Source organism: Sorghum bicolor, chromosome 6 (assembly GCF_000003195.3).
Source record: "Sorghum bicolor cultivar BTx623 chromosome 6, Sorghum_bicolor_NCBIv3, whole genome shotgun sequence".
NCBI classification, from domain to species: domain Eukaryota; kingdom Viridiplantae; phylum Streptophyta; class Magnoliopsida; order Poales; family Poaceae; genus Sorghum; species Sorghum bicolor.
In genome coordinates this window covers 8,993,022-9,005,098 of record NC_012875.2, presented here as the reverse complement: position 1 = coordinate 9,005,098, position 12,077 = coordinate 8,993,022, and positions in this window count along the sequence as shown.

The window sequence follows — 12,077 nt, the reverse complement described above, 5'->3', positions numbered from 1 at the left end:
CTAGTTCTAGTTCTAGTTAGTTCTAGTTGTAATCTAGAAAATAGGGAGAGAGAAGAGGAGAGCGGAGGAGGAGCCGGATCTGTCGGATCTTCCTCAACATTGTACTTTTGCAGCATCTTCATCGTTCTCCAGGTTCTTCAATTCATAACTCCTGAGTTCTCTAATTACTTTTATTTACATTCAAGTTATTTATTGGATTCCCGCTTGCATCAAGTGCTCTAATCTTTGAAACATTAGAGTAGTAATTAATAGATTAGACGTGGTGTTTAGTCTTGCGATTACCTGGAATTGCACCCAATCCTGCGGATTGTTGTGGTAGCCTTAGGGTAGTGACAGCCCTAACGGTCGACGTATTCCACCACGTTCGGATCGGTGTTTGTAGGACCGTAGTCAGACCTTCCTAGCCCCCTTCTCATCTCTTTCTGTGGTTAGTGCTCTGATGTCCCGATATAGATAATCTTGAAGTAATACTTGATTCTTAGATCAACTAGAGAACTCTCAAGAAACTTCCTCTCTTCCCAAAAAAAATAATTATATAGTTATCCTTGGGCGATCTTGGATCTTAATTAGTACACTCACGTTCTCTGTGGAAAATCGATACTCTACAATACTCCCGGGTGAAAGCTACATCGGTATCCGTGCGCTTGCGGATTTTTCTGTTTGCGTTTAAAATACCCAACAGTAGACGGTGCGCAAGCTACGAACTTGATGGTGACGCAAGAGACGGACAATGTTTTTATACAGGTTCGGCCGCCGTGTGGGCGTAGTACCTACGTCCTGTGTCTGATTGTATTGCTGTGTTGAGTTGAGATGAATTGAGTTATCCTAGGGGGGTCCCTTACCTCTCCTTATATAGTCCAGAGGGCAGGGTTACAGATCTAGAAACTAATCCTAGTCAGTTACAATTGCCATATATAGTACAATATCAATTCCTATTCTAACCGACTAGAATCCGGCTTGATCTCCACGTCTTGTTTCCTTGCGCGAACCTCCGAGCAGTTGGATCAAGCCTCGAACTGTCTTCATGATGGGCCAAGCCTCCTGGCCCAAGTCTAGCCGTAAGGGTATAGGGGTTTATACCCCCACAGTTAGGAGACTTGATCCCGCAGGTACAACCTCGGAGTAGACAAAGACAGGCTGGGCTTCCTCCGATCTACACCTCCACTTTATCTCTCTCAATCTAGTAGAACTAATTCTACTCTCACATTGGAACCCTAAAGGAACCTCTCTCTCTCTGAATCCTCTCTAGAAAATATGCTAATGAATAATGGGGATTGATTTCTCCAGGGGCCAGGGGCCTTGCTTATATAGCCCTCTCAAATGAATCTGGGCCATTGGATCAAACCGACCTTGATTGAATGGTTTTCCTTGATCCTCAAAGGCGGTGGAGCATAATCCGCGAGACTCGTGCTGATTGGCTAGCAGAGGAGGGCGGGCGCCCAGCGGGGTTGGGCGGGCACCCTGCCTGTGGGCCCGCTCGTTCATGTGGCTTCTGGAACCTTCTAGACCGAGGAAAATTGGCGCACAAGTTAATATCTTCCATATTTCCTGATAACCCCCTGCAGAAATAGATAAACAGCAAAACTCATGGAATTCTGTCAGATCAAACCCTAATTCTAGGTGTTGCTTATATATTGGTCCTTTTCCTTATTTATTTCATGATTAAAAATGATACTTAAGAACCGTCAACAAACACCCCCATACTTAGGCTTTTACTCGTCCTCGAGAAAAGGATGGTCTACAAAATATCTAGGGTTAAAACATTTAAAGAATTTTTTTCATACCTGCAGGGTGTTATAAAAATCCACTATGTACCGCAGTCAGGGAAATATATGGTCAAAAGTACTTGGAGTTTTTTTATATTTTTGAAAATAAATTTAGCATACCTTTATCCTCATAGATTCTCTCAAATCGCTCATTTATCTTTTATATATATCTCACTGAGGCTGTTTTAATTTGCAGAAATTCTCAAGCAATCTTACTTTGCATTTATTGCCTGATCAAAACGGGGTCCGAGGAGAGGAATGCCATACTCTTAGATCAAAGACTTTGAAAATTAAAAACTTGTCAACTCTTACTCGCATATTGCTTATTAGAGGGACCATGGGCTATCATTTTTCTCTCTTCTTTTTTTCAGGTGGATACCGAGGTACCCCTAATTCTACTGCCGGACACATGTCCATTTTTTCTGCGAGGTTGTCGAGCACTTGCTCCTTTTTATTTCCTCAAAATATTTATATTTTTGCATAGCCCATGCCTCTAATGCAATAATACTTCGGAAGAGTGAATCTTTCTGAATAAATGTCTTGATCTTAAGAGCATGATAAATCTCTCAACAAGGGTCTAACTCATTTTGATCAAACTCAATAGAGAGCATATAGCTTTTATAATTATCATAATTAATATTTTCAAGTTTAGTAGGCATATAAAACACTGAGGATGGTAGCTAGAATTTTTGAAGATTTTGAAATAAATTCTCCAAACAACAATGATATCACGAATAAGGTACTCATACTCTACCATCTCACATTCCATAGTGACTTTAAGTAACACATGGTTTTTAAGTAATTTTTTAATAATTGCAAGTTTTCAGGAAATATCACAGAGTGAGATCGATTATGATTAGAAATATTTTAATTTAATTTATCATGTTGGAGATAATATTCTACACAAACCAAGATATGTGTATATGTATGTGTAAAGCATGCAGAGTACGTACCTGAATCGTGGAGTGGTGTAGTCGGAGTGTGTTAGGCATGTTGGGGGATCTCCCCCATACTTGTTTTCTGCTTACTTGCAAAAAAATAAAGTAGAGACACACAGGACATAATAATAATCTTTATTAATCTCAAGGCATTTATTACAACTGAATAATAATGGACTGAATCTAAGCCGAATCTAATCGAAACTAATGATGAATAACTAAGATACACTGCCTCAAGATCTAATCTAGATAACTTAGCGGCGCTCTAACTCCCTAATCTTCTTATTGGCACTAGTGAGATCACATTTAAGACCTAGTATAACGGTGTTTTGGTTAGAGAGCTGCCTATTGATGGAGTTAACCGAGGACTAGAGCTCTATGATGACCTTGTCTAGCCTATGAATGTCCTCATCTGCATCTGCTATAGTCTTGCGGCGCTTAGGAGGTGTCTCGAGAGCGTTGAGGGCGTGCTTCGGGGCTTCCTCTGGAGGGATGAAGCGGACCTTGGCTGCTCTAACCCCCTCGAAGTAAGGCCTCTCCTCCTCCGTGGTGTAGCGGACGCTGCTGATCTCATTGCTTCGATTGGTCTTGACTCCGACGACCCGCTCATTGGGTCTAGACGGCAGGATCCTCGTGCCGGCTGGCACCTTGACGACGGCCTCCTTCTTGGCTAATGGCCCCTTGAGAAGTTGGGGCTGCGGCAGTGCGGAGAGAACTGGTTGGGCATAGTAGGATTGGGTGGAGCTACGCTGGCATGATGGCATGGCTGCTAGCTGTCGCTCTGTGTTGGCCGGGACGAGAGCGTAGGCGTCACGGTCTTCCTTGGGCTTCTTGTTGAGGTCGTAGGGGACGACTTCCCAATCGTCGTGGAACTCGTCGGCCATTGGAGCAGCGAGGGACTAAGCAAGCTCTAATTGAGGAAGGAGAGAAGGCTTGAATGAATTGGTGTTGAAAACTGACGTTAGGGGTCTGTTTATATAGGGGTCAAAAAGTGCCTCTAGGGTTTGCTCGGGCTACTCCCGCCGCCATGCGTGCATAACAAACCATCCGCATGATTATTGGAATAACCATAGATGAGTTTATCGCGACGGAGGAGACTGGGGCCGAGGGGAGACAGGGGCTGGGCGCCCGCCCTGTGCCTGACTCTTCTATGGGCCCGCCTCCTCGAGCATGCTTCTAGATGCAAGTTTTATTCCAAAAAATATATACGTGGTCCAAAAACGTCAGATTAAAAAGGTCGGGCTCTAATTCTCCATGGGAAGGTAAAAATGGATCACGTCTATTTCTTCTAATTCTTTATTAGGCTCTAAAAATAATTTAAGACGTTGACCATTTACCTTGAATAGCGTACCTTCTTTATTTTGGAGTGTGATAGCTCCGTGGGATGATGAATTGATTACGTTGAATGGTCCTTCCCATTTACTCTGGAGTTTTCCATGCTCGAAAAGCTTCACCCTGGAATTAAAAAGTAATACCTTATCTCCGGGTGCGAACTCCTTCTTGATCCTCTTGTTATGCCACCTTTTGACTCTTTCTTTGTAGATCTCGGAATTGTGATATGCTTTCTCTCGCCATTCTTCCAATTCTGATAGCTGCATTCTTCTATGATCTCCAGCGACATCTAGGTCCATATTCCATCTCCTTATGGCCCAGTGTGCCTTGAACTCTAGTTCAACAGGTAGGTGGCAAGTCTTCCCGTACACCAACTGGTATGGGGACATTCCAATTGGGGTCTTGTATGTTGTTCGATATGCCCAGAGTGCATCAAGTTACTTGTCCTTCCATGCCATTCCCATCTCATTGACTGTCTTCTGAAGAATATTCTTGATTTGCTTGTTGGAAGTCTCTGCTTGGCCACTTGTGTGAGGATGATAGGGGGTACCGACGTTGTGACGGATTCTATGTTTTGATAGATAGTGCTCAAAGCGTTTGTCAATGAAGTGTGCTCCTCAATCACTTATCACTACTCTGGGGACTCCAAATCTTGGAAATATAATTTCTTCAAACATCCTCTTTGAACTGATGTTGTCGGCGTGTTTGCAAGGTAGTGCCTCCACCAACTTGGAGACGTAGTCAACTGCCACCAAGATGAACTCACACTTCTTTGATGGGGGAAATGGACCTATGTAGTCTATTCCCCAGACATCAAAGAGCTCAATCTGAAGGTTATTGGTGGGTGGCATGGCATCTCTTGTGTTTATGTTTTCGTGCCTTTGACATGGCCCGCATCTTCTGATATATTGCTTCGTGTCTTCATACATTGTAGGCCAGTAGGATCCACACTGCCAGATCTTTGAATGTGTACGGAATGCTCCATAATGACCTCCATATGGTGATGAATGACATCTGTCGATGATCTTCCATCCTTCCTCAGTGGTCACACATCTCCTGAGTAAGCCATCAGAGCATACTCGGAAGAGGTATGGCTCATCCCATATATGTGAACGACTTTCTTGAATAAGCTTCTTCTTGTTTGCTCCTGGTGGTACATACCCTGAAACTATAAAATTAACAATATCTGCATACCAGGGGTCAAACCTGTTAATCCCGTAGAGCATGTCGTCCCAGAGTGAATCATTGATGGGGGTTTCCTGTGGATTCTTAAATGCATTCTAGACAAGTGATCAGCAACAGAACTTTCTACTCCCTTTTTATCTTTTATTTCCAAGTCAAATTCTTGAAGTAATAAGATCCATCTAATCAGGCGAGGTTTAGCATCTTTTTTAGTGAGCAGATATTTTAGTGCAGCATGATCAGTGTAAACAATTATTTTAGCTCCAACTAAATAAGATCTAAATTTTTCAATGGCAAAGACAACGGCCAGAAGCTCTTTTTCAGTGGTTGCCTAATTAAGTTGAGCTCTTGTCAAAGTTTTACTGGCATAAGCAATTGCATGATGCTTCTTATTTTTAGTTTGTCCCAAAACTGCCCCCACAGCATAATCACTAGCATCACACATAATTTCAAAAGGCAATGACCAATCAGGGGGTTGAATGATTGGTGCAGAGATGAGTGCATTCTTTAATAAATTGAAAGATGTTAGGCATGCATCATCAAATTCGAAAGGAGCATCCTTGGCTAGCAAAAGAGTAAGTGGTCTAGCAATAAATGAAAAATCTTTTATGAATCTGCGATAAAAACCAGCATGGCCAAGAAAGCTTCGAATTCCTTTTATATTCACAGGTGGAGGTAGTTGTTCAATTACTTCAATTTTAGCTTTGTCTACCTCAATACCTCTTTCAGACACTAGGTGTCCCAGCACTATTCCTTCCCTAACCATAAAATAACATTTTTCCCAATTAAGGACTAAGTGCTTTTCTTCACATCTTTGCAAAACCTTGTCTAAGTTTTCAAGACAACTATCAAAAGTTTTTCCATATACAGAGAAATCATCCATGAAAACTTCCATAATCTCTTCAATCATATCAGAAAATATAGACATCATGCATCTTTGAAAAGAAGCTGGTGCATTACATAACCCAAAAGACATTCTACGGTAAGCATAAGTTCCGTATGGGCATGTAAAAGTGGTTTTGCTTTGATCATCGGGATGGATCGGGATCTGGTGATACCCTAAATATCCATCTAAGAAACAGAAGAACGAATGGTTCGCTAATCGCTCTAGCATCTCATCTATGAAAGGTAAAGGACAATGATCCTTTTTTGTGGCTTTGTTCAGTTTCCTATAGTCTATGCACATCCGCCACCCTATGACGGTGTGTTGTGGAATTAGCTCATTCTTTTCATTCGTAATGACAGTCATGCCTCCCTTTTTAGGCACAACTTGAACAGGGCTCACCCACTCACTGTGCGGCACAGGATATATAATCCCTGCATGCAGCAACTTTATAACTTCCTTTTTAACTACATCTCTCATCGCATTGTTAAGTCTACGTTGGGGCTCTCGAGAAGGTGAAACAGAAGGATCTATCGAAATACGATGGGTACAAATCATAGGACTGATTCCAGTAAGATCTTGGAGTGAGTAGCCGAAAACTGAGTGATGTTTCTCAAGAATGGTCATCAATCGTAGAGTTTGCTCCTGAGTGAGTTTATCACTAATGATCACAGGAAACTCTGGATTATTGTTTAGGAAAGCATAGGTAAGACCGGGTGGTAAAGTTTTAAGCTCTATGGGGGGTCTAGGTGTTTCTACAAACTCATCTAAGGGTTCAGGTTCAGAAGGTTCGGCCTCTTCTTCTGTGAAGAAAGGAGCTTCTTCTTCTAAGTCTGGTTCATCTAAAAGCTCTAGAGATGCAGCCTTTACCTCCTCCATAGGATCGGCCAAAAGATATGACTCAGTCTTATTATTTAAGGAGTGAGAAATTGTTATTGGAAATTTAAAATCTTTTCTAAAAGAAATGAGTAGCTTTCCAGTTTGACCTTCATAAAGGAGTCTTCTAAAACGTTGTCCTATCAACAGGTCGAAATCCCATGTATCAATATAGAAGTTCAAATGAACCATGGAGCCTTCTACCATAAAGGGTAGGACATTAATAATTCCAAGACTGGGGACTAATTACCCCGAAGATTCCTTTATGACCTTTGTTGTGGGGGTTAAGACCAGTTTTTTAAATAATTTAAGTGCAAAAGCTTCAGACATGATATTGATCCCCACAACAGGATTATAGAGAGCATCAAATTGATCAGAATCATAAGCACAGCGTATAGTTATAGGAGGTGTGTCCAAACGGATCATATCAGAGGAAAGCTCTGACTCCTCCAACCATTCGCTACTCATGACTGAGATAAGCTCTCTCAATTGATGTTCACTCGGCAAACAAATGCTAAAATGGCTGTTTTGGGGTCTGTCTATAGAATGGTAGTTTGAAATGTTCCCAAAATCGGCAAAAAGATCAGATTCTATATCCAGCATGAAATCAGGTGGTGGAATTTCTTCCTTTTGTGGTTTAGAACTTGGGATAGCTAAAGTAAATGAAGAATTTGGCAGAGTGTCTACTTTGGCTTCATGGGTTTCATCATGGAGGGTATTATCCATCTCACCTTCTAGGATTCTATCTAGGATCGCTCTAGTGTCATCAGTAGGGATGCGAAAGAAAGAACATCTAGACATTGTATGTAGCATTTGTTTATGATCTTTTTGAAGACCTCGAAAAAAGTGAAATAAAAGAACAGGGTCTTCAAGATTACGTTTTGGGCCAGATTCTAAAAGATCAGAAAAACGTTTCCAGGATTTTCCCAAAGTTTCATTATCTTTTTGTTTAAAAGATAGGACTTCGAGTCTAAGGTCGCCGATACGGTCGAGGGAATAAAAATCTAGACAAAAGTTTGCTCGTAAAACTCCCCATTCACCTCGTTGTTCACTTACCTTCTGGCTATACCATTGTCTAGCTTCTCCCCTTAAAGAAAAAGGAAAAAGCTTCCAACGTAAAGTTTTATCAGAAATGCCTTCAATGCGAAGACAATCACATGTTTGCTCAAAATCTCTAATATGAAGGTAAGGGTTTTCGTCTTCCTTTCTTGAAAAAGATAGGTTTTGAATCATGGTAATTAACCTGGAACTTAACCTATACTGGGATGTTTAGATAGGCTGTGATGACTCCCATGGTAAAAGGTCAGTTTCCGAAGGTGTTGCAAATTGATAGATCGATTTAGAATCTTGGTTTTCCATAAGGTAAGAGTAAGAAAAATAAAGAATATAAAAAGATAAGAAAAGATAAAAGTATGAATACAAGCTAGTAGTAAGACTCAAGGTTATCTCAGCAAACCATCTTTCTCCACGGCAACAGCGCCAGAAATGCTTGTTGATATTTGGTAACGTAATCAGGAATTAATCCGCAAGCGCACGGATATCGGTGAGCACTTCACCCGGGATGTTATCCAGAGTATCGTATTTATATTTTTACCACTAGGAGAAAGCGTGCATCTGACTAACCAGATCTATTACTACTAACCTTTAGGCTACAACCACTATGATTCAATGTGAGTGAAGTATAGAGAAGACTTCAACTGCACCCTTATTCTAACCTTGGTAAGGATGATCTACTGTTCTGTTGGGGAGGCTCACGGAATCTAGATACCACAGAGGATGTTCGACCCGCACCTATAAACCCTATCGATCCTGCTAACAGGATTATGGGCAACAAAGGTAACTCGGAAATGTCACATTCCTCGCTACTACCACAAGCTAGAGATGATTACTCTAAACTCTATGCGAAGAGATCAAAGTAAACTCATAAACCAAAGAACAATAAAACAAAGAACTTACTAGAATTTAGAACTCGAAATACTGAAGAATCCTAGGAGCAAGCCTCGGGTTAGGAGACTTGATCCCGCAGGTACAACCTCAGAGTAGACACCGACAGACCGGGCTTCCCCCGATCTACACCTCCACTCTATCTCTCACAATCTAGTAGAACTAATTCTACTCTCACATTGGATGCTAAGCCCTATGAGGTTGGAACCCTAAAGGAACCTCTCTCTCTGAATCCTCTCTGGAAAATATGCTAATGAATAATGGGGATTGATTTCTCTAGGGGCCAGGGGCCTTGCTTATATAGCCCTCTCAAATGAATCTAGGCCGTTGGATCAAACCGACCTTGATTGAACGGTTTTCCTTGATCCTCAAAGGTGGTGGAGCATAATCCGCGAGACTCGTGCTGATTGGCCAGCAGAGGAGGGCGGGCGCCCTGCCTGTGGGCCCGCTCGGCCTCCCGCTCGTTCGTGTGGCTTCTGAAACCTTCTAGACCGAGGAAAATTGGCACGAAAGTTAATATCTCTATGTAATCCCGACGTGTGGGCCTTTCTTCCATATTTCCTGATAACCCCCTACAGAAATAGATAAACAGCAAAACTCGTGGAATTCTGTCAGATCAAACCCTAATTCTAGGTGTTTCTTATATATTGGTCCTTTTCCTTATTTATTTCATGATTAAAATTGATACTAAAGAACCGTCAACAGGGGGTACCCACATTTATTACCCAAAGGAAACAAATCCTGATGGATAACATTTTCCACCTACACCGATCAGTAGAAAAAGCCCAACATGCAAGCCACGCTAGGCTGGCCTAGGAGCAAGCCTCGATGACCCAGAAGAACGTATGCTGCTTGCACAGTAGACATCGCTAGAGCTTCACTCAACCTACGCTTCAATGATGGAAGATGGCTGGAGCGAACGCCCATGCCTCGAGCCCACGTACCCCCCGATCACAAAACCAGGGTCGAGCAAATGATGCGACCTTGAGCGCATAGTGTATCTCAACTACCCACTCTAGGTACGGATCGCAGAGCATTAAATGCGCCTAACAGGCTCCCACCTAACACAATGGCAGCCGAAGCTGTGATGATGGGTCGTACCCCCATCATGTCTCGCTTTTTACCAGCTTTGCCTAGGAAGTTGGGGAAAGGTACAAGACAGTTTTGTCACGCCTGGTGTAACATCCCGTCAAATGACCCCTCGAGGCGTAATTGTCATTGCTTCCTTGTACGAAATGTGCCCAATCCGCCTAGCCCTTGAGGCCATCGGATGCTCTTCTGGGAAAGACCTCTCAAGACTGGTTAGTGCTCCAACAACTCCCGACGCGACACCTGAGGAGCTATATACACGTGCATACAAGTACAGGTCTACTACTAGGTGTCCAATAGGAACTCACACAAGGGAATGCATGCGCCATCATCACCAAGTACATTGCAACAAGACCCATCGAGCCATGCCGGTACGGAGGCCTCGGGCTGACCGGCATGCTCATCCCTACCGTAACCTATGCTAGCCCTAGCACCATGTAACCCTGTGCCTCCCCTTGGCCTATAAAATGGGACGCCAGGGCTTAGAATAGGGCAAGCTCAGATGATAGAAACTCACGCTCGCATGCACAACATCGCTTACACCCTAGCCGCATACTACTAGACCTTGATGACATAGAATCTCGTATCTTCTCCTACTAATATTTACCCCTGTACATGCACTTCGGTGCAAGATAATACAAACTCCCCCCATTGGACGTAGGGCCTTCTTTGCCCAAACCAGGATAAACCGCTGTTGTTCTTCTTGCATCACCATCCATAAGAGGGAGCACGCACATAAATTCACTCGTTGGGGTAAAACACCGACACTTAGGGGAGATCCTGTCCCCCATTAAGGTAAGTATTCTATCTTAGCATTTTGCGTTATAGCTATTCATCTTATTGCATTCGAAAAATTGAAAATACCTAAAATATTTTCTTATTTATCCTAACACATATGCTTCATGTATGTTTATCTTCCTCATGGAAATGATGACTAGTTACTTTATCGATGTTTCTTTAGTACCGAGTTTACAACTTAGCATTTCTCTAAGTATGGATTACTTAGCTCTCTTAAACCATCATGAACCTGAAAACTTTGTGGGTTGTTGTCAACGAAATATGGTCGGAAGTCTACCTAGGGGTATGCCCAAGGTAGTAGATTGTCGGCAGATAGATGCACAAGCAATGAACTAGATGGTGACGTAAGACACAGACAAGGATTTTATCCAGGTTCGTCTACCGTAAGGGCATAATATCTATGTCCTGTGTGTAATTGTATTGATATGAGGTATAATGAATTTTTTTAAGAGGGGTCCCTTGCCCATCTTATATAGTGTTGACTATAGATAACTCCTAACTTTAACCGTCAATTAGACATGAAAATGGACCTATATGCAAACACCTAGTAGATATAGGGTTATCACTAACAAAATTCCATGAGTTTTGGTGAATGTTTGTTTCTGTAGGGTGTCAGCTGAAAACAACCAAAGATGGTCCACATGTCAGATTTACATAGAGAGAGTACCGTAAACTGCAACTCAGGAACAATCTAGAAGACTCGAGGAGGCTCTAGACCAAACAGGAGCCCGAATTGGCTCAAGAGTCGGGCAGCCGCCCAAGGGGTAGGGGTGGGCACCCATCCACCTGCACCAATCATATTCAACCTCACAGATCCTACCTCCACTGCCTTTGAGGAGTAATCTTGGCTATCTATCAAGGTCGGTTTGGTCTGAGGGTTGTGGTGCCACCTATGGGGCTATAAATACAAGCCTAACCCTCCTGGCTCACAGCCAATTCTAAAACCCTAATTCATATTTTCTAGAGAGAATTAGCTAGAGAGGGGTCCCTCGAATAGATTTGTCTCTTTAGGGTATTAGCAACAAGGGACATTGAGAGAGTATAGGGTGGAGATAGAAGTGGAGGAAGCCCGGCCTGTCGATGTCTTCTTTCTTGTATTTACGGGATCAAGTCTCCTAACCCGAGGCTTGGTTCTAGAATCATTCAGCAATTCAACTTCTAATACTAGTAAGTTTATTGTTCTTATTGTTCTTTGGTTTATGGGTTTACTTTATTCGCTTTGCATTGGGAATAGAGTAATCTTTCATAGCATAAGCATGGTGCTTGGGA